Source organism: Echinops telfairi, unplaced genomic scaffold, assembly GCF_000313985.2.
Source record: "Echinops telfairi isolate 266 unplaced genomic scaffold, ASM31398v2 ScPeMD7_3533;HRSCAF=4204_0, whole genome shotgun sequence".
In the NCBI taxonomy this organism is placed as follows: Eukaryota; Metazoa; Chordata; class Mammalia; order Afrosoricida; family Tenrecidae; genus Echinops; species Echinops telfairi.
In genome coordinates this window covers 17,752,585-17,773,927 of record NW_022107431.1, presented here as the reverse complement: position 1 = coordinate 17,773,927, position 21,343 = coordinate 17,752,585, and the positions used below count along the sequence as shown (strand labels likewise).

At 49.1% G+C, this 21,343-nt stretch overlaps 1 protein-coding gene across 1 annotated transcript in view; it reads left to right on the top strand.

Moving 5' to 3' along the window:
• Positions 1–11,024: 11,024 nt before the first annotated feature.
• Positions 11,025–21,343, top strand: part of PLEKHG1 (pleckstrin homology and RhoGEF domain containing G1) — a 114,306-nt gene continuing 103,987 nt past the window's right edge. The window contains exon 1 of the mRNA XM_004701947.2: positions 11,025–11,075. The gene's annotated coding sequence lies outside the window, so the exon portion shown is untranslated. The remainder of the gene's footprint in view (positions 11,076–21,343) is intronic.

Sequence of the window (21,343 nt, the reverse complement as noted above, 5' to 3'; positions counted from 1 at the left end):
AAATCCCAAGCCCTGCCCCTGTGCGTATACTCCAGGTTGTGCATTGGTTTTCGTTGTTGTGTGTTTGAGTCAGTCAGGGCTCTTGTACGGGGTAGGGAGGGGGTTAAACCCGTCTCCTCTGAGAGATGAAAGCAGATCCACACCACGACATAGCCAAGGAGCCTAGTGCAGGAGCTAAAAAGACGTGGCCGAAGCCTTTCCCCTGAGCAGACCGAGAGAGACAGCCTTCCCCCAGCACCTGGACTTCAACACCCAGCTCCACCAACTCGGGGTACGATCCCGAAGGGAGTCTGTTCTCATATCGTAATTATGCAAATGACGCATGTGCATTCACGAGTGGGCACGGAAGGAAGCCGGCCCCGACCCCACCCCCCCACCAGAGAGAGGCTCTGGGCTCTCTCTCCTCTCCCTCCTTCCTTCTTGCCTGCCCTTGCAAAGGATTCGGCCATCTTTGCCTAGAAGAAACCAAACTTGATCAGTTGCACTTGTTTCTTGGACTAATTAAGAGGAAGCCTGTCATCTCTGTAGGGAGCTCGTCCTCCCATCCTTTGTTCTGTGAGTATAAACAAGTTACTTCACGCACCTCCGTGGGAACTTGGAATTAGGCTGGTGTTGAAACTCACAAAGACTCCCGGCAAGTTTGGCGCTCTGTTTGGAGAGCGAGTAATTAAACCTCCGATGAAAGATGGAGCCAACGAGGATTACCCTTTGCAACTGGGAAGTGACAGCAAGGCTAAGTGAAGGCAACCTAATTCAGCCGGAGTGTACCGTGAGCATCCAGGCATCCTCTGCTCTGAAAGCTAAAACTGTGTGACGGGAAGTTGGGAGGCCGGGGAAAGAGGGCTTAGAAAGCAGACCAACTGCTTGTGGACACAGATCTTGCCTGCATTTGATACCAGAAGCGGCTCACATGCCTTCACCACACGTTTGTCACTGCCTGATACTCTCACATCCCTCCAGACATGAGCCTCAGGGAGGCACGGCCCATGTCCTGGTCACCGCAGCAGCACGGAACCTGGACTTTGATAAGCCCCCTCAGAAAGCAGGGGGAGCAGGTGGATGCTCTCAGTGGAAGGGAAGAGAAGGTTTGATGGGGGAAGGGTCAGCAGATTGTGCACCAGGACCAGGAGGGGTCTTCTCTCTGCACTGGCAGGGAGGATGCCATCTCGCTTGACCCACAGTCAGTGCTCATGGAAGCAAGAAGCAAAAGGTGCATTACATCGCATAAATCTGCTGCACAGGACAGCTTTAGAGTGTTGAAAAGCAAGGATGTTGATTTGCGGACTAAGGGACACCTGACCCAAGCCATGGAATTTTCAATTGCCTCCCCTGCAGGTGAAAGTTGGACATTGAATAAGGAAGACCAAATAGTTGATACCTTTGAATTGTGCTGGTGAAGAATTTTGAAAGTCCCATGTGCTACTAAAAGGACCAGGGATCTGTCTTGGAAAAAGTACGGCCAGCGAGTTCCTTTTCAGGCAAGGGGGGCGAGACTTCGTCTCATTTACTTTGGGCATGATGTCTCAGGAGAGACCAGTCCCCAGAGAAGGACATCAGGCTTGGGTAGATTAGAGGGGCAGAGAGAGAGAGGAAGACCCTCCATGGGGTGGATTGACACAGTGGCTGTGACATCGGGCTCAGGCACAGGCACAGGTGTGAGGCAGTGTGGCACCTAACACCAACAGCGAAAACTTTGCCTTCTTGCAGTAGAATCTGTACGTGGCCTTTCATAAGGGTTTGCCTCAACGGGATTATTCTTGTGACCCGGTATAAGAAAGCAAAGGACTATAACCCTAGCCTGCCCATTTCTAAAAGTATAGATCCATTCTTGACCAAGTCACCATGGAGAGATTGATTTGGTCCTGGATAATGAGTTGTCATGTTGAAGCCAGCAGCCACCATGACATTGAACATGGCTTTGGGAAGAGCATGGGTGGACATAATCCTAAATGATAGTTGCTGCGTGGGTGAGGGGGTGGGAGATGATTCAGATCCAGTTCAGAGACTGCGTGGTGACTGCCAAGAACAAGCAGCCTGGTTATGTCTCACTGGCAAGCTTAGATCCCCATCTCTCTGTTCGGGCCATTGTCTCTCTGTAGCCATCACTGCCGAGCCTACAAAAGCAAGGCAGATGGTGACATTGAATTCAGCCTTCCTTCTCTGCTCACTGCCCTGGGTGTCTGCCCTGTGGGGTCTTCTCTCTGCACTGATGGGGCATGAAATTGCTCTTCAAACTTGTTTGAAAGTAATGCTCCTCAGCAGTTGTTACTTTGAAATCGTAGTAGATCATTAACTCAGTCAGTACACCTACCTACCCCTCACTTATCAATCCTCTACATCCGATATTTTGTGTTTACAGTAATAGTAAAGGGTCTACTATCAGACTTTATTGCACATGAACCATGAACAGTCACAGACACTGAGGTGCTAACACGGGGCTTCGATCGTTCAACATATGTGTCGACGGGACTGGGTCACATTCTCAGTGGTTTGGCAGTTATGCAGTGACGTAATCATGCGCCACCTGGTGCTCTGACACGGTCCTCCTTCCTTTTCGCCTGGCACCTGCTTTCTCACACCAACCTGGTCTTTGAAACCTGAGCATGCCGACATGGGGAGAGTGGGTGCGCCTTGGAAACGATTTCAAAAGAGCACCCAGGCCCTGTCTAGAAGTTCAAGTACATATTTCGGAGTGCTTTCAGAAGCAGAGATTGTGCTGAGTGGCTCTGGTTGTGACTGGGTTAGATGTGGGCGATGCCCTGGAGAAAAGTGGGTCTGGAACAGACATCATTCTTAGAGGGATAATTAGTTCATTGTGCTCGGCCTGGGGAGTTCTCCAATGATGGCCTAAAAGATGGTACTGATACATTATTGAAAAGCAAGGGACTGTTTGTAACATGTTGCCTGCTTGATAGCTGAAAAGTGTTGTTCAGTTCAGAAATAACAAGGGCTTGATTTCCTCCTCTCTGGAAAAGGAAGACCAAAATATCCTGAAAGGGTTGTCAGAGAAACCGAGAAAGGAACCCATGAAGGCCTGCCTCCCCCAGGGCCCCACTGGGCCGTTCAGATGGCCACCCAAGCAGAGCTGGCAGGTGATGACGCTGGCTTCAGAGCGGGTTGCAGGTAAGGGTGGGTCATGCAGCAGCCCTTCCCCTTATCGTCAGAGGGCTGGTTGTTTGCTTTCTACAGGCCTCTGAACCATAGCTCAGTGTTGCTAGCTTAGCACGATGGGCGGGAGAGAGGGAGGGAGAAATGATATTTCAGGCTACATGATTTAAGTCCTATTGGTCACTGTTGGCATTTATAGTGTGGGTTCGCTGGTTAGAGTCAATACCCCGAGACTCACACAAAAAGAATACTTCCATTCCAATTTCTCTTAAACTTGAGTGTTTTTGACTGCTGTACATGTATGACACTGGCTGGCAGTAAACATTTAAAATTTGTGAAAGGAAACTGTTTGGCCAATAAAATTATTTCACTTTCAAAGTTAACTGTCCAGAGAAAGAATGCAGATTAGCGTCCTTAACAGTAAAACCTCCTGTGAACCAGAAGGTTAGTAGCTTGAACTCACCAGCAGCTCCCCAGGATGAAAGACCCGGGGCTCTGCTCCCATGAAGATGACAGCCTCTCAGGTCACCCTGAGCCCTGCGTGCTTTGTCTTGTACGTCAGTAAACCAGAGTAGTTGCCAGCGAGTGGATTCTGATCCATAGTGACCTACTGTGTCACCATAGGGCTGTGCCCAAGAAAGTTTCCAGTGGCTGGGGTTTTGTTGTTGTTGTTCTGGGGGGCTGGGGGAAGAGTAGATTTCTATGCCCTCCTTCTGGGGTGCCTCTAGGTAGATTGGAACTTCGAAGCTTTTGGGTAGCAGTGGATCACGATAGTGGTCCACAGTATGCAAGGACTTGCATGCCATAATCACGTTGTAAAATTTGTAGTTGGTCGTGTTTCCTTGGTTGAGATAGGCTAGGAGTCAATGGGGAAGACAACACACAATAAAAAGGAGGCTGGCAAAGACGATGATGGCTGGAGCATGCCCCATACTCACACACACACACACACACACACACACACACACACACACACACACACGAAGGATGCCACGGCTAGAGTTACAGACAGTAGAGATCAACACTGTTACCTGCACAATCCTAGCATCATTGTGATCCAGGTAGATGTGTGGAGAGACATGCAGACAGGTGTGGGCAGGAGCGTGGAGCATAGGTTTGAGAGGATACTTGTACCTCTGCTGCAAATACAACGAGGAATGTGGTGGCGTGTACAGGAGGCAAAGTTATGAAAACTTAGAACCAAGCACCTTGAGGAAACAAGTCGCTGGGACTGGGGCTCAGCAAGAGAGTCTCAGGGGACAGCAAGACCCATTGACCTAACATAGTCCACACTGACAGTCTTCAGTCTCCCACTTTGGTGAGTAGTGATTGGGGTCACCATTGGTCTGCCCGTCTGGAGAAAAGGGGAAGTGATGAAAACTGAGACCCCATGGAAACACTTAGTCCAGTGGACAGGGAGACCGCACAGACATTGACCTCCATGATCCTGAGACCCAAAGAACTAGCTGGTGCCCACTCACCACTGCCAACTTCTCTGAGAGGGAGGGATCACATTAGAAAGCCCGAGAGAGGGGGCGGGGACATGTGCAAGGAAACGCAAAATCACACAATAGACCTAGTGGGATGGGGACAGGTAAACGGCCCTTAGTCACCTTCAGGTCTGGAAATGACCTCACCCAGGGCTCAGTTTTCAGAGAGGTCTACAAAGAGAACAGTCACACTGGCAAGTCTGCGTACCTTAGAATAATCGGCCGTCCAAGGGCGTATTTACAATGTTCAAACGGGCTCAGAAAGGAGAAATGGAAAACAGGAAGCTCAGGAGGAAGTGGGATGGATGATGTTTCTCCGGGAGGACTACAACCATCGAGGTGAGACAGACGGACAGGGATTGTTGACTGGAAGCCAACGTGCTCTGTAAGCCTTCAGCCAGTTCACACCAAGACGGTTCTGGGTGGGTTTGTTTGTCTGGTTTTTGGGGGTTTTTTTGAAAAGCAAGTTCATACAGATTTTAAAACAACCACCTTTTTATTGTGGTTTGGGTGAAAGTTTACAGAACGCCTTAGTTTTCCATTCAGCAATTGCTACATATTTTGTTTCATGAAATTGCTTCCACGGTCTCCACTTCCTCCCTGGGCTCCCATGTCCATTTGCCCTGCTTTCCCGGGTCCTGGGCTTCATTTTCAGATACGTGATGCCCTGTGGGCCTCGTGCGGCTGCTTGCTCTGAGGAGTTCTTCTGATCTGCGTCTTGTGTTCCTATTCACTCGGTAGGCCTGTCTTTGTGTGGCGGAAAGAGAAGTGCACATGTTGTGGTTGTGAGGTGCCGTCAAGTCCGTCCCGACTCAGAGCGTCCCTGTGGACAACAGAAGGAAACACTGCCCGGTCTTGCACCAGCCTCGCCATCATTCTTATGGCTGAGCCCATTGCTGCAGCCACCACATCCATCCATCTCCTCCTCCGGGGCCTCCCTCTACTTTCCTAAGCATGATGTCCTTCACCAGGGACCGTTCTCTTCTGACAACATGTCCAGTGTGTGAGATAAAGTCTTGCCACCCTTGTCTCTGAGGAGCAACCTGGCTGGACTTCTGCCAAGACAGATTCTGTTTGCACTTGTGACAGTCGATAGTCCCCTGAGTGTTCTCCACCTGGACAACAATTCAAATGCATTGATTCTTCTCCGGTCTTCCTGATTCGCTGTCCAGCTGCCACATGTCCATGGGCCAAAGGAAAGTCCATTTAGATCATGGGTTCTCAACCTTCCTAATGCCGCGACCCTTTAATACAGTTCCTCATGTGGTGGTGACCCCCCCAGCCATAAAATTATTTTTGTTGCTACTTCATCACTGTCATTTTGCTACTGTTATGAATTGGGCGACCCCTGTGAAAGGGTCGTTCGACCCCCAAAGGGGTCGCCACCCCCAGGTTGAGAACCTCTGATTTAGATCTTCAGTCATCAGCAGCATCAGGGTAGAGGCTGTGAGAGGGTGCTGTGGGAACCTCCGGGGCTGTCTGAGGATGGACACCTTTTGGTAGGGACTCATTTTGCATAGTTGTCACGTTTATCCTGTGGTCTCTACTCCCTTAAAGAACTGCAGTCTCAGAAGCCCACAGGAGCAGGTCTGTCTTGTCCTATAGGGTCGCTGTGAGTTGGCATCAACACCGGGGCCTTGTGATCATTCTGTTTTCTTTCCATCGTCCCACACAATATTGGATTGTTTATGCCCCCTTTTTTTTTTGTTTTTTTTTTTTTTGGGGGGGGGGCCGGTTTTACACTTTAATACTGACCTCAGTTGGCCCCCAGGGAATAAATACATCTTACAAAGACACATTTGGATAGATGGAAAAACTAAGAGCATTGTTTTACCAATGGCCCATAATTCAGAAAATAATCTACCATTTGTCTCGAGAACTTGATCGCAACGGCAGGATCTTAAATTTACCATTTGCCTTGGGAAAGGTGTCCCAAAAGCATCATTGAATTATTGCAGTCTGTCCAAAATACCATATGCATTTTGAAATGCTCTGGATAGGATATAGTGCCCTTTATCAGAATAAATAAGATAAAAATAAATAACTTTTTAAAATAATATGTATTTTTTAAGAGGACAAGATTATGATCTAATTTGGCCTTATCCAGTATTGGTTCTACTTTTAATTTTTTTTAAATTGGCTGATCAGCTGGCTTAGGGTACCAGGTAAGAGGAAACTGAAACAAGTACGGTTTCCATGGAAACTTCCTGTCCCAGTAGCCTTTAAAGCAGCGGTTCTCAATCTGTGGGTCACGGCCCCTTTAGGGGTGGAACGACGCTTTCACAAGCGTTGCCTGATTCACGACAGTAGCAAAATGACAGTGATGAAGTAGCAATGAAACTAGTTTATGGTTGGGGGGGTCACCACCACATGAGGAACTGTATGAAAGGGTCGCGGCGTTAGGAAGGTTGAGAACCACTGCTTTAAAGGCCGCCCTGTTTGTTGTGAACCCCATTTTTCATCAGTTCTCTGATGACAGCGATGCCGTGCAGGGTTTGTCCTTCTGAGATCGGCTGCCTTGACCGAGCATAGTGTCTTCCAAATTCGTTCACGCCATGAGGTGTCAGACAGTCTCGTTTTTTGTTTTGTAGAGATGGGCAATATGCCCCTGCGTTATGACTAGCTTTTACTTAGCCATTGCTCCAAGGTAGGCGTTGGGGGGGCTCCAACCTTGGCTCCAGGAAGCACACTCTCCCCGGAGCCTACAGACGTGCACTGCCCCTCAGCCGTGCCCGAACCTCACCTTCTCTCCCAAATGTTCTTTCATCCTGCGGCCCGGCTGCTGGAAGCCCTTGCCTGGCCGCGAAGTCAGCGGAGTGTCTCAATTAGGTTCCACCTCATAGAGCCCTTAGCACCACATGCTCCGTACCTCTGCCCCTCCCCGCCCCCTTACCGAAAACCCTGCTGTGGTCTTACTCCCAGAACCAGATGCCTGCGGAGCCCACTCCCTTGTGTGTGAGAGTAGAATCATGTGCCATTGGGTTTTCCACTGGTTGATGCTTCAGAAACAGATCACCCGGCCTCTCTCCCAAGGCCTCTCCAAGTGAACTCGGACTAGACTCCACGAACTGTGAGGCAGCTGTGGGCACCACCCAGGAACTCTGCTCCTGGGAAGGATGGGCAGACTAATTCAGACTAGAGTGTTAATGACACCATACCCCTTCTCCTGGGAGGACTCAGGTTTCAACTGATGAGTTTTACCTGCAATGAGAGTGTTGGCTTCTCCTGGTAGGATTCCAGGCTCTGTGAAGGCACTGGGCGAGAAAGCATTTTATTTTATATGTTTTTTTAAATGAATCATTTTATTAGGGGCTCATACAATGCTTCTCACAATCCATACATCAGTTGAATCAGACATGTTTGTACATATGCTGCCCTCATTCTCTTCTAGACATTTACTTTCTTTTTTGTTTGTTTGTTTGTGTCTTAACAGTTTTATTGGTACTTCATCCACATATCACACAATTCGATGTTCAATTATATTAAGAAGGGTTTGTTTTGGTTTTTTTGGCACATTTTTGTAATCATTTTATTAGGGGCTCATACAACTCTTATCACAATCCATACATACATCAATTGTGTAAAGCACATTTGTACATTCATTGCCCTGATCATTCTCAAAACATTTGCTCTCCATGTAAGCCCCTGGCATCAGCTCCTCATTTTTCCCCTCCCTCCCCGCTCCCTACCTCATGAACCCAGATAATTTATAAATTATGATTTTGTCGTATTTTGCCCTGTCCGTCTCCCTTCACCCACTTTTCTGTTGTTTGTCCGCCAAGGAGGAGGTTATATGTAGATCCTTGTAATCGGTTCCCCCTTTCCAACCGACCCTCCCGCCACCCTCCCAGTATCACCACTCTAAGCACTGGTCCTGAAGGGATCATCAGCCTTGGATTCCCTGTGTTTCCAGTTCCTATCTGTACATGTGTACATCCTCTGATCTAGCCAGATTTGTATGGTAGAATTGGGATCATGATAGTCGGGTGGGGAGGAAGCATTTAAGAACTAGAGGAAAGTTGTATGTTTCATGGTCACCACTACGACACCAGGGCTCCTAGTATATCTACGTACATAAAGCAAGTGCAGTGACATTTTGTTGGAAGGTTAAAGTAGTTCCCTTGTGAACTGAGGATTTGCCCGGAAGACAAATAAGTCTCAAGAAAACTCTAGGGACCTTTGCAGACGCTCCCTCATCAGACACCCTGCATTTGTGTCTTCTCCATCAGGAGCCTGGTGGTGCAGAAGTTAAAGCTCTCAGCTGCTGACCGAAAGGTTGGTGTTGGCATCTACCTGCCCCAGAGAAAGGTGAGGCAGTCTGTTCAGGAAAAACCTTCCATTTGGAGCCTTGGAAACCCCGTTTCTATAGGTAGCTTTACTCTGTCCTAGCTTAGTGGTTCTCCACCTTCTAATGCCATGACCCTTTCATACAGTTCCTCATGTGGTGGTGACCCCCAACCATAACATTATTTTCATTGCTACTTCATCACTGTCATTTTGCTGCTGTTATGAATTGGGCGACCCCTGTGAAAGGGTTGTTCGACACACTCCTCCCAAGGAGTCGTGACCCACAGGTTGAGAACTGCTGTCCTAGAGGGTCATTATGAGTTAGAGTCTGCTTAAAAGCAGTGGGTTGGGTTGGTTTGGGTCTTCCATGTGAATATCAAGTGCATACAGCACAGGAGTGGTCCCTGCCTTCCTCTCCCCTCCCCGTGCCACAATCCAAGTTTGGAAGAGAAGATAATTAGAATACACTGAGCCATGGGACCATATGATATTGCCTTTAAGGATACAGGCAGCCGTATCAGCCGTAGCAGAGGGGGTGGAGCTGGTGCTCCCGGCCGAGCTGGGGACGTGCAGGCTCGCTGGGCTTGGGTCAGTGGAGCAAAGACTCAGTGCCCACTCCCACTCCCTCCCACAAAGCACCCTCCCCCCTCTCAACCTGCCCTTCCTGCATCTGTGATGCCAAAATCTACGGAACTCTTGATTCCCATCAACGTGGGGAGAAGAAATCATCCCACATTGTTTCTGGGCTAATGAATTCATTTCATCCTAAGGGCTGTTTGTGTGCAGACTGATTGGAAAGGAAATAGTCATGAGGCAAAATCATCCCATTGGAACCTAAGTTAAAATTTCCTCCATCGGTAGAGGAGAAATGGCTGTGTGCACGATGACCAAGCGGAGCTGCTTGTCCTGATCCCAAGTGGAAGTTCTGATGAGAGCTTCTGTTCCCAGGATTTTAATCCTGTGGATACGGGACATCGTGCTAGGTGTCAACATCAGACGCGGGACTCGGTGCTGGCATGGTGGGGTGAGACCAGCCAGGCTCCCAGGTCCCCTCCCCAGAGAGTGTCTGTAACACTCAAAGGTGCTCCCTTAAAGAACCGATGTCTTTCTCACATATGTTACATAAAAAAAGTAGATTGTGCATTTTGAGAAGGACAGGTGGCCAGAGGGAAGTCCACACCCCAGTTAGATCATGTGCTCTTTACTACTTACGATGTACAATTACAAACCCACCAAACTTAGCTTTGTTCTAAGAAATGCCTCTGTGTACACAATTTGAGATGCAGGTCTTCAGATAGATTTTTTTTTAGCTGGGTTTTGTTTATTCAAAAAGAAACATCGTACTGCGTTCTCATGGAGCTCTGCTTACAAATAGACTCAATGTCCCCTTAGTAGAAAGTTCTACAAACTGCCATAAACTGTGTATCTTTTCCACCATCACCCCACCCCCCTGGGGATTTCACTTTAAAACATAAGATAACGATGTATCCATTTAGTTTGAAACAAACTCCCAATTCAGAAAGTGAACTTGAAGATGTCCTCGGGCGGCGCAGGGATGGCCCTCACTCCCTGGAGTTTCATGAGAAGTTTCAGGGGGGTCGGTAGCCAGGCGAGGGGGGGTTGCATTGGATGTATACGAAAGAATGGAAGTCGCAGGGTGCCGCTCAGGGAAGTGTGGGATTTCAAGTTCCCCACAGCGGTGTCTATTGTGCTGCTTCTCAGCTGAATGACGTCATGTTTCATCGGAGGCGCTCAGTGATGCAGGAGCCCGCGGCCTCACACTAGCAGGGGGAAAAGGCAGGAGAAAGTTGCAAATCAGGTTTTTGTAAAGCCTTTGTGTGCTGGGTTTTGAGAGATAAAAGCTGACTCATGCAATATGTCCAGGGAAGGCGCTGCACAGGCTAGCCCGGGCCGGCTTCTCCTTTGGCCACTGAGATCATAGCATCAGCTGGGGAGCTGATGGGGCTGAGCCCCGGTGGAGGACAGGTGGGTACCCCGAGAGCCAGTGCGGGTCAGGCTTGCTCTCTGAGTAGCCGGCTGGAGACTTGCTCTCTGAGCAGCCGGCTGGAGACTTTCCTGCTCGGCGAGAAACATTCGGTCTCTGGGAGCCTGAAGCCGGCTGGGGAGATTGCTGACAATGGAATTCTGCTGTGCAGGAGGAGAAGGAAGGAGAGAGAGGAGAGAAAAAGAGTGAGTTGTGTATGTGGTTTGAGAGGGTGTGTGTGTGTGTGTGTGTGTGTGTGGTTTGGGTTTTGAACTTCCCTTAATCTCAGGGTAGACTTCGTCGACACAGATGCTTGTGAGGCTGGGGGTTCAATCCCCAGCCTAGACTGCCGGCCCTCAGACACTCAGTATCTTAGCTCGTAGTGACCGTGTGCTGATCTTACGCCGAGCAACTGCCCTGGTGAGACGCCATGTGAGGCCCGGGGCAGCCAGAGCTAAGTCAATGCCGCTTCCATTGTGAGTGTCCTGGGTGAGGAGTCCTGTTTGTGTTTGGGAAGAGGGGCCAGGGGCAGCACTCACACTGCACTTGCCGCTGTGGTCCAGTGCCAGTGGGTTGGATTTTGTTTCACTGTTGGAATTCGGGACACTCACGTTTTTTGAAAGAGGTATGCGTCCGGCATTCCTTTGGTTAGCCCTTCACTGTCGATTGAACGTCGTCTGTTTCAAATCTCTGATGTACATGGGATGGTGCGTAAAATCTCCAGTTAATAAAAGCAGTGCTCTTACGGAGGAAAGGCGTGCGAGCTCAGAGCAGTATCAAAGGCCACGACGTCTGTGCTCTCTGCCTCGATGGCTCCAGTGTGTGCCGAATGCGGACCAACACGTGGGATTTTCCACCCGCAGCGGGATCTCGTTGTCCATCGGTTTCATCAGCTGCCCCTTTGACTGGGGGTGTAGCGTGGCCATCAGGTCTTGGCAAGGACAGGGCCTGTGATCGTTTCTCGTGGGGCCTCGTGGAGGATGTATGTCCTCGGGTCTCGGCTGCCACGGACTTGAACCCGGTTCCACCATCACCTCCGAAAGGTTCTGTGTACTCTCCACATGGGTCCCTGACTTCACGCTGTGCTACTCCTTAGGCTCCCTCCTCCTCATTCTTTAGGAAAGTGCTCTGTAGCCACCGCCTCCCTGCCCGCTGCACAGAGGTGAGGGGAGGCGCGGGGGCTGAGGTGGCTGAGAGGAAAGGTGGATCCCTCCTCCCATTGTTTAGCCATGGCCCCAAGACTCTGTATGGAAGAGTAGAGGAAGCACAGACCACTATTTAACCTACACTGAAAGAGGTGGGGGCTTCCTAGCCCCTGGTGGAGTCACTGACATGTTCTCTACCAAGAGCAGCGTGTAGGGGCAGAAAGATCTCGATGCTGCAGGTACTGCTCCTGCTGAGACCCCAGAGGAGCCAGGGATCTGCTGGCTCTTCCAGAGCTCCACTGGTCTACCATCAGGTAGAGGGAAGCCCAGGAAGTCTCTCAGTGCAGCTGCCTCACTTAGGCACAAGGAGCCCCAAACCCAAAGATTGAAATAGAAACCCTTGGGGGCGTGGGGGTGATACTGAGCCAGGGCCAAAAGGCCACTCCTTGGATCAAAGGTAATACCATTGTATCAGCATCTCGTTCCTGGTTGGTCCTGTGAGCTCATCCTCTAGCCAGGGTTGGGCCTCATAGCTACACTTTTACACACACCACCACCACCACCCCAAATTCGTTATATTTTCTCCCAACTTCTCCATGCGTTTGTGAATCTGGAATTCAGAAAGGGGCTGTCCAGGTGGCTCTGGCCAGAGCCTTACAGGTTGACAGTCAGATGTGGCAGTGCTGGGGCTGGCAGGACGCACTCCCCCCACAGGGCCCTCTCTCTGTGTCACGGGGCCTCTCCAGGTCAGATGGCCAGCAGCTGTCATGCCCTCCTCTCCAGCTCCCGCTGACCTCCTGTGCCACATCACAGCTGGGCGCCGTAGGGTTCTCAGAGGCCCATTCTTCAGAAGTAGAACACCAGGCCTTTCTTCCAAGGTGCCTCTGGGCAGACTCAAACCTTCCACCTTTTGGTGAGCAGTCCATTTGCACCACTCTCAGAATCCAAGCCCAGACTCGCTGCCCGTGAGCCGATGACGACTCACCGCGACCCTGTAGGATAGGACACAACTGCCCCTGTGGGTTGCTGAACCGTGACTCTTTCTGAGAGTAGAAAGGCCCATCCTTCTCCCAGGGAGTGGCTGGTGGTTTCAAACTGCTGACCTTGCCATTGGCAACCCAGCTCGTAGCCACTACGCCACCAGGGCACCTACCCTCAGAATAACCAGGCTTTTGGTGATCTATTTCATGTACAGTGAACCCTCGTTTATCGCGGTTAATCGGTTCTAGACCCTAAATGAAATTCCACGAAGTAGGATTCCTTATTTGTAAATCAAATATTTTCATAGTTAGAGCATAGAGGACATGAAAAAACACCCTTTAGTCACCATTACACTCGTATTACCCAATTTATTAAATGAAAAAGGGAAAATACAGTAAAACATTTTGGACATTACAATTATCATTTATTATTTATTATATTATTTATGGCATCTAGTTTACAGTATTACATATTTCACATACAGTATTATACATAGTTCTTACAAATACTGTAATCAATAGCCTATGAAATGACTTAAGGGATGTACTCTACAGGTGGGTCGCCGTCTTTTTCCTCTGAAGGAGCGGGTGTAGGCAGTGGGTGCTGTTACGCAAAAACCGTGATAGAGTGAATCCGCGGAAGTCGAAGCGCGAAGTGGCGAGGGTTCACTGTACATCAAACTGTGAGCCTATTCCATCTCATGGTAACCCATGCGCGCGCCACATGGCCGCAAGGGAGGCTGGGAGTGCCTTCAAATGCGTTCAAACTGGAACAATGCGTGCAGGAGGAAGGGCAGTGGATGGGGGTGGACCGCAGTCAGTCTCCTCCATACATGGGCACTCGAACTCAAGAGACCTGCGGGATGGGCTTTACTGCCGCCCAATGTTTCCATCCCCTCCCACCGGGTCACCACCACAGAAGCATACAGTGAAAGTAAGAAGAGCCATATTTTCATACAGAGTCTTCAGGGAATTCCCTGAGGTCCCTCTGGTGCAGAACCCTAAGTCACCACTTAGCTAAACCATCAGTTTCATGAAGTGTCTAACTTCATCCCTTGTACCTCGGCCTTGCCAATGACTGGGAGAGGGACCCATTCGTAAATTAGCTGAATCTCGGACGTCACTGCTTAAAGGCATCTGTGTTTTGTTCAGGCCACGTGTCTCCTTGGAACAAGAGTGGATTGCAGCCTCTCTGTTTCCTATGCTTGATCAGATGTGCCAGTGCTGGCTTTCCTGCCTCTTGAGTGAACGAATAAGGATGGTTTGGGGTAAAGAAATGTAACTTACAGAAGAGTTACAAAGATAAAAGCGTTCCCCTGTGCCCTTCTCCAGCTTCCCCTCAGGGTCCAAACAGTGCCATCGAGTCGATTCTGACTCATAGAGACCCTATAGGACAGGTAGCACCTATCCTGTGGGTTTCTAAGACTAACTCTGGATGGGAGTAGAAAGCCTCATCTCTCTCCCAAGTTGTAGCTCGTGGTTTCAAACTGCTGACTGTGTAATCATCAGCCCAACGTGTAACCACTTTACCACCAGAGGCTCCTCGCCTTATGGTGGCATCTTACAAAACCTCATAGTCCAGGTGCACGAAGCAAAGACATGTACCACAAGATGATTGGATTTTCTTTTTACCCTTTCATGACCAAACTGACCAAAATCCGTTTGAAAATCACACCCGCTAGACGGAGCACACAGAGACACTGAGAGACATGTGCGATGGTAGTCCTGGCCCTGCCATTGAAACAGGAGCCCAGGTGGCCTTTTAGACCCAGGAGATGGAGAGCCGTTTTTTGCCGTCTGGTGACTGTCCAGCCGGGCGGGAGTCTCTGAAGTCTGTAGGGTGGGAGAGTGCACCTGGAACTCTGGCGTCGCCTTTGAAATGTATGCATGTGTGTATCTTGTCATACCTGACTCTAAAAATCAGGAAGTCGGTCTTTACAGCTTTGTTATCTTTGTAGCTTGTTTATACTGATTGGCAGCAGAGGCAAAGCCTAGCTTGGTATCCATTGGACTTTGCTGGCTAATCGAGTAAGGGCTTTCTTTCCCCTATACCGAGTCTTTCTGCTGCCCCCTCCCTGAGTAATTTATAAGTCGGATAATTGAGAACGAAGGTGCCCTCCTGGCGACGTGGTTACGTGTTGGGCTGCTAACCAACTTCAAGGTCAGCAGTTGAAACCACCAGGCACTCTGGGGGAGAAAGACAACGGGCTCTCTACTCCCATCAGGAGGGACAGTCTCAGCAACCCACAGGGGCATGTCTGCCCTGTCCTGGGCTGCTAGGAGCTGGCATCGGTTCGATGGCAGTGAGTGTGGTTTGGGTTTGGTTTTGTTATGATTCAGAACTTTATCAGTGGGTTATTCCCTGGCTGGGAACACAGCCTTTTCTCTGGATTTCCCTGATCACCCTGCCAAGGAACTCAGAGTGAGGCGTCCGGTGGAGAGAATAGCAATGAGCCGGGTTTGGGCAGGCGGCTCACCCCTCACCCCGCTCTCATGGCCTTGGTGCTGTGCCCCATGCCCCAGGGTCTCCCCAGGAGTCCTGACAAGACAACCCAGCTGGCATCCGTCAAGGCCCCCTTCAACGGGCCGCACATGGTTACAGGGCACCAGGACTGTGCTTGCTGTGGAAAGTCCCGCCTCCCACCTAAGTCATGCCGAGAGATGAATGAAAATCACGAGGCGCTGCTTCTGATTCCGGCAGTGTCGGTGCAAAGGCAGGCAATTAAAATAATGAGCGTTTGAAGAGCATGTAAAAGCGCTAAGGAATTCGAGTTGTTTTTTTTTAAATCACGGGACATTTTCAGGAAAGGAGCATATCATGAAGTAAAAGGGGCAAAACCGTGTCCACATGAGGCTGTGGCCACCTGTTCTCCTGATGGAAGTTGGCACCAGAAGGGATATTGGATGACAACGGGTTTGGGGAACAACTTTTTTTCCTTTTCTTCTATTTGCAAAACATGTGCTTGATATAGTTGATAAAAGTTTAGTATCTGAAAAAAAAGGGTTCTGGTGGAGGAATGGTTAAGGGCTCAGCGACTACCCAAAAAGTCAACAGTTGGAGCCAACCAGCCATTCTATGGAGAAACAAGCCCTGGCGATGTTTCCATAAAGTTTCAGCCTAGAAAATTCTACAGGCCAGTTCTACTAAATCCTGCAGGGTCGCTATGAGTCAGAACCAACAGCACAGCAGCAGTGTCCAAATGAGATCCATGCATTGTGTTAACAGTTTGCACTTGATTACTAACTTAAAGGCTGATGTTTTCAAGCCACCGGAATGTAGCCTTCACACATCATATTTGACCCAATGGCAGCGGGTTTGGAATCTAGTATCCAGGCCTCACAGCAGAAAAACAACCCATGATAAAATGGAAAAGGCTGGAGTCAGGAGGATTCCTTATTCCTGTCGATCACAAAGTTTGTAAACGTGGGCACATCATGTAATGTAAACTGTGGTTCTAATCCCAGAAATTAAATTTGATACGGTATCTATCCTTCTTAGCTCCAGGAATTCTTTTCAGGAGCAAACCTTACTATTACACAAGTGTTTCCATGATCGTAAAATGCCATGAAAAGTGTTTTATAAATTTAGAAACACCAGCTTCTTGTCGGGCCCTTACCTGTGCTTCCTCCCCCAACAGCTTCCCCATGCCTCAGACTGACCTACAACCTTGAGGGTCAGAGAGCCAGGTATAATCATGTCAGAAGGTTCATGGCATGTGGGCCTTTGGCCATACAAGAGGGCTTTTGTAAAATTGTGAAAAATAGAAGGAAAAGATCAGAGGATTTTTTCCCCCAAGAACTTTTTGAATCCCCCTTATATTTGGCCAGGGGCCTTGGTGGTGGTTTGGTTCTGCCTTGGACAATACTAGCCACAAGGTCAGTGGTTGGAAACCACCAGCCTCTCTCTGCAAGAGAAAGATGATTCTTTCTACTCATACAGAGTTTCCAACTCAGCAACCCACAGGGGCAGTCTACCCTGTCCTGCAAGGTGGCAGTGAGCTGGCACTGATTCAGTGGCAGTGGGTTGGGTTGGGTATTTGGACAGAAGGTGTTATACGATCAACCCATGGCCTGAATGTTAATTCCACCCATCTCCCTCTGGCTCCCACTAGGCTGAGGGAGAAGCTTTCCTTGTGTGCAGCTTGCTGTGTGTTTCTGTATCAGCTACCCTGGGGTCGAATGCCCAGTGGTTGTCTCCCAGTGCTGTTCTCGCTGATCCATAACAGTAGTGAGTATTCGTGAAGGAAGTAGAAAGAAAACAGGTTACATTGTATGTATCTGTCTCTTTTTACTATGACTTGGCCACAGGTTGAGACAAAGTCAGTTTATCACTCCAAGGATAATACAGTACAGAGACCTCCACGTAACATGGTCCATCTAAGATATTGTGCAAGCCACCCATCCTTTTTCATTCTCTAAGAGCCACATTCAAAGAAACAAAACGAAATATGGAGAAATAAGTTTAATACGGTGTTTGATTTAGAAGGAGCTCTGGTGATGTACTTCTGCATTGGGGTGCTAACCACAAGGTCGGCAGTTGAAAACCGCCAGCCGTTCCTCAGGAAAGAGAGGAGGCTTTCTACTCCAGTAAAGAGTTACAGTGTCAGAAACTCACAGGGGCACTTCCACTTTGCTCTGTAGGGTACCATGTGTTGGAGCTGACTCTGTGACAGTAAGTTTGGTCAAATGGAAGGATGGATGGATGGATAGATGGATGGATGGGTGGGTGGATGGGTGGATGGATGGATGGATAGATAGATAGATAGATAGATAGATAGATAGATAGATAGATAGATAGATAGATAGATAGATAGATAGATAGATAGATAGATAAAGATGCCTTAAAGCAGAAGCCCTGGTGGCATCGTGGTTATGTGTTGGGCTGCTGACTGCAAGTTTCATAGTTTGAAACCACCAGCTGCTCTCAGAAGAGAGGGGAAGCTCTCGATTTCCATAAAGGGTTACAGTCTCAAAACACTCAGGGGAATTTCTACCCTGTCCTATAGGGTCTCTTTGGGTCACGTGGACCAGAGAACAGTGAGTTTTTAGATATAAAACAGCTCGGCATGTAACAACTGTCAAAGTGTCCTCGGTGGGGGTATTTTCTAATTTTTTTCCCAACAAAGTCCGTGAACTCTGCCATGTTTTTGACACCTGGAGCACAGCTCCATTTGGACAAGCCACATCTCAAGTGTTCTGTCTCCACACGTGCTTCCCATTTGTACAGCCCAGCTCTAGATGGTCAGTATCAAGAACTCACGAGTCACCAGTTAGGCCGCAAACCACCAGGTCAGCAGTTCTAAACCACCAGCCAGCCCGTGGGAGAAAGGGGAGGCTTTCTAGCCCCATAAAGAGTTACTGTCTTGGAAACCCACATGGCCAGCCCTCTAGGCTCAGGATGAGTCAGAATTGACTCACTGGCAGTGAATTTGTTGTTGTTGTTGTTGTTGTTAAGAAGAGGCCAGGAAAAATGGAAATCACCAATTATTTCCAAGGAGATGAGAACAAGACTAGACAGTTGTTAAGAAGTCCATTTCCTTACGTGAAGGGGGAAAAAAACCCAAATTATGATTTTCTTCTAAGCAGCCTATCACCATAAAAAATGCTACACGTTAGCAAATGTGGCCTTCTGTGATGTGGCATGGTATCCCTGACTTTAAGTGTTCCACTCTGTCGTTGGTAATTGGAGACATATACTTTGGTGCAGGAAACGGCTCATGGCTACAGATGCCAGATATCTGAAATATTCTATGAAGTGCCTGGTGGACAGTGGGAAGAAGAAGGGTGGCCCCAGTAGCCTGTATGAGTGCATGTGAGGCCTGCCATGGAATGGTGCCTGCTGTGTGTGGCTACCTCTTAAGATCCCCTCCAGAGGCACGCTCTGTTGACCTGAGTTTCATATCCCAAGTCATCCCGCCTTTCAAAGTCTCTTTAAAAAGCACAAATACCAGGCAGGATTCTAGAGATCAGAGTTTAACGGCAGTGACCAGAGGCAGCAGGGGACTCCATGGTTTCAGAGCATGACATCTCCGTTCATGTGGATGAAAAATACAGCCATAGATGGTGGTGCTGGTCACACATTTGACCGGTATCATGGGTCTCATTGAATTATACAAGGGAAGAATGTTGAATTGGCAAATGTTGGGTTACCTGTATTTTAGCAACAATTAAAAAAAATTATTTTAAGGTGCTATTATCTCTGGCAGCCCAGCCTAGAATCCTGTAACATCCTGCAATGTTTTACTCTTAAATCCCTCAGTCCCAGTGTTGACTGTCTAACTCGGAGTGCAAGTAAGTGGATGAAAGAAATATAAGGAAGAAGCACGTCCCTCTAGTGTATTAGTGTTTTAGGAGTCCTGATAATGAATAGCATTCAAAGAGTTGTGTAACTGGGCTAGATTCATTATTCTCTATGCCAGAGGAGGCCATTCGTGGGTGGGTCTGCGGTAGGATTCTCACCTTCCTAATGGGAGGCTCAGGTTCAATTCCCGGCCAATCGTAGCAGCTTATGCACAGCCATCATTCCTGCAAGGTTGGAGGCTTGTGTGTCACTATGATGCTGAACAGGCTCCGGGAGAGCTTCCAGACAATGATGGGCTAGAAAACAAGGTCTGACTGTCTTCTGAAGATCAACCTTATGGGTCACAAAGGGCCAACGTGCAACTGACCATAGAAATGGCATGGGACCAGGCAGCGTTTTGTTCTGTTGTGCATGGGATTGACATGAGCCGGGGGCTGCTTCCACGGCAGCCGGCCACAGCAGTGCTGGAGAGAAGAGAGATCTAGTCTATTCAGAAAACCAGAACTTTCCCTGGAGACCAACATCTCTAAATCCAATCCATGAAGGGAAGATAGTTTGATGCAGGCCTTCCTATCATGTAGATCCACCAGAGGGTTGGTGACCAGAGTCATCGGATTCTTGGGGTCATCAGGAATCTTCCTGCATGTACCCAGTTAGAGCCCATTCCCGGCAATGAGATCAACCTTGTGGTGGCAGTTCTGGTGGCAGTTAACAAGAAGAAAGCCTCGTTAAGCTCGGTCCAACTTTGAACTGTCGGTGAGGACGTGCCCTCTGCCTTCTTCAGGGCACGGCAGCTCCCGGGTTTATGCCGCAGTCACGTTGTGTCGCATCAGGCTTTTTAGGGCAAGTGCATTTTAACTACTCGAACCAATCCATGTTTTATCGGCCATAAAATTGTTATAGAGAAGCAGAAGGGATATTGCAACAGCTTTACAGTTTCGCAGCAAACTCTACCATGTGGTAGTGGTTATGCTGATAGATTCCTCATTTCCTACAGACTCCTCGCTGTGCCCGAGTTAGTGCCTCTGTTCCTGGTTCATAACTGTAATATTTGCATTATCAACGGCATTGACATTTGCGATAACCCAGAAGCTGTAGCAACAACGGGCTCAAACATAATCATTGGATTTGAGTGGTGCCGGCGGGCAGTGCTGTGATCTGTTGTACAACGGCACCGAACACCACGTTCGAGAAACAGTTAGGATGTTGGGGGTTGAGTCTGGGGCCGTCATGGTGGGGAAGGCACCCATTCGAACCCTGCTATTTTATTGTTAAGCAGGTTTTCCAGCTGGAAAAGCTGCAGAGATTCTATCCTTTAAGCCCGAGGGGAAAGCAAACTCCTTTCCACTCGTCTTCTAGCTGCGGCCTCCTCCCCAACGTTTTTGGAAGCGAGTGTGTGTGGAATGCTGTGCACGAGGCTGAAAAGAAGCCTGAAAGCCATCCCTGGCCGAGATCACCCAGCTCCAACCTGGAGCTCGGGGTCAGAATGAAAGGATCGTAGCCAAGATGGCGCTGAATGAGCCCCCTTTCTCCTCTTCCCTCTCCCGCTCTCCAAACAAGACCTTGACTTCTGAGGCGTCTCCAAACTCTGCCAACCTGATTAGCAAGAACTGTACACGATCTTATAAGACCCTGAATTACTACCTGCAGCTGTGCTGTTCCCTCAACCCCGTTACCCTGCCAACTTGATGAGAATGTGGCTGCTAGCTGGAGACCCATGACCAGGCCGGAGATCCACCAGCAGACCAGAGATCCATGAGCAGGCCAGAGATCCATGAGCAAGCCAGAGATCTATGAGCAGGTCAGAGATCCATGAGCAGACCAGAGATCCACGAGCAGGCCAGACATCCATGAGCAGGCCAGAGATCCATGAGCAGGCCAGAGATCCACCAGCAGGCCAGAGATCCATGAGCAGGCCAGAGATCCACCAGCAGGCCAGAGATCCATGAGCAGGCCAGAGATCCACCAGCAGGTCAGAGATCCATGAGCAGGCCAGAGATCCACGAGCAGGCCAGAGATCCACGAGCAGGCCAGAGATCCACGAGCAG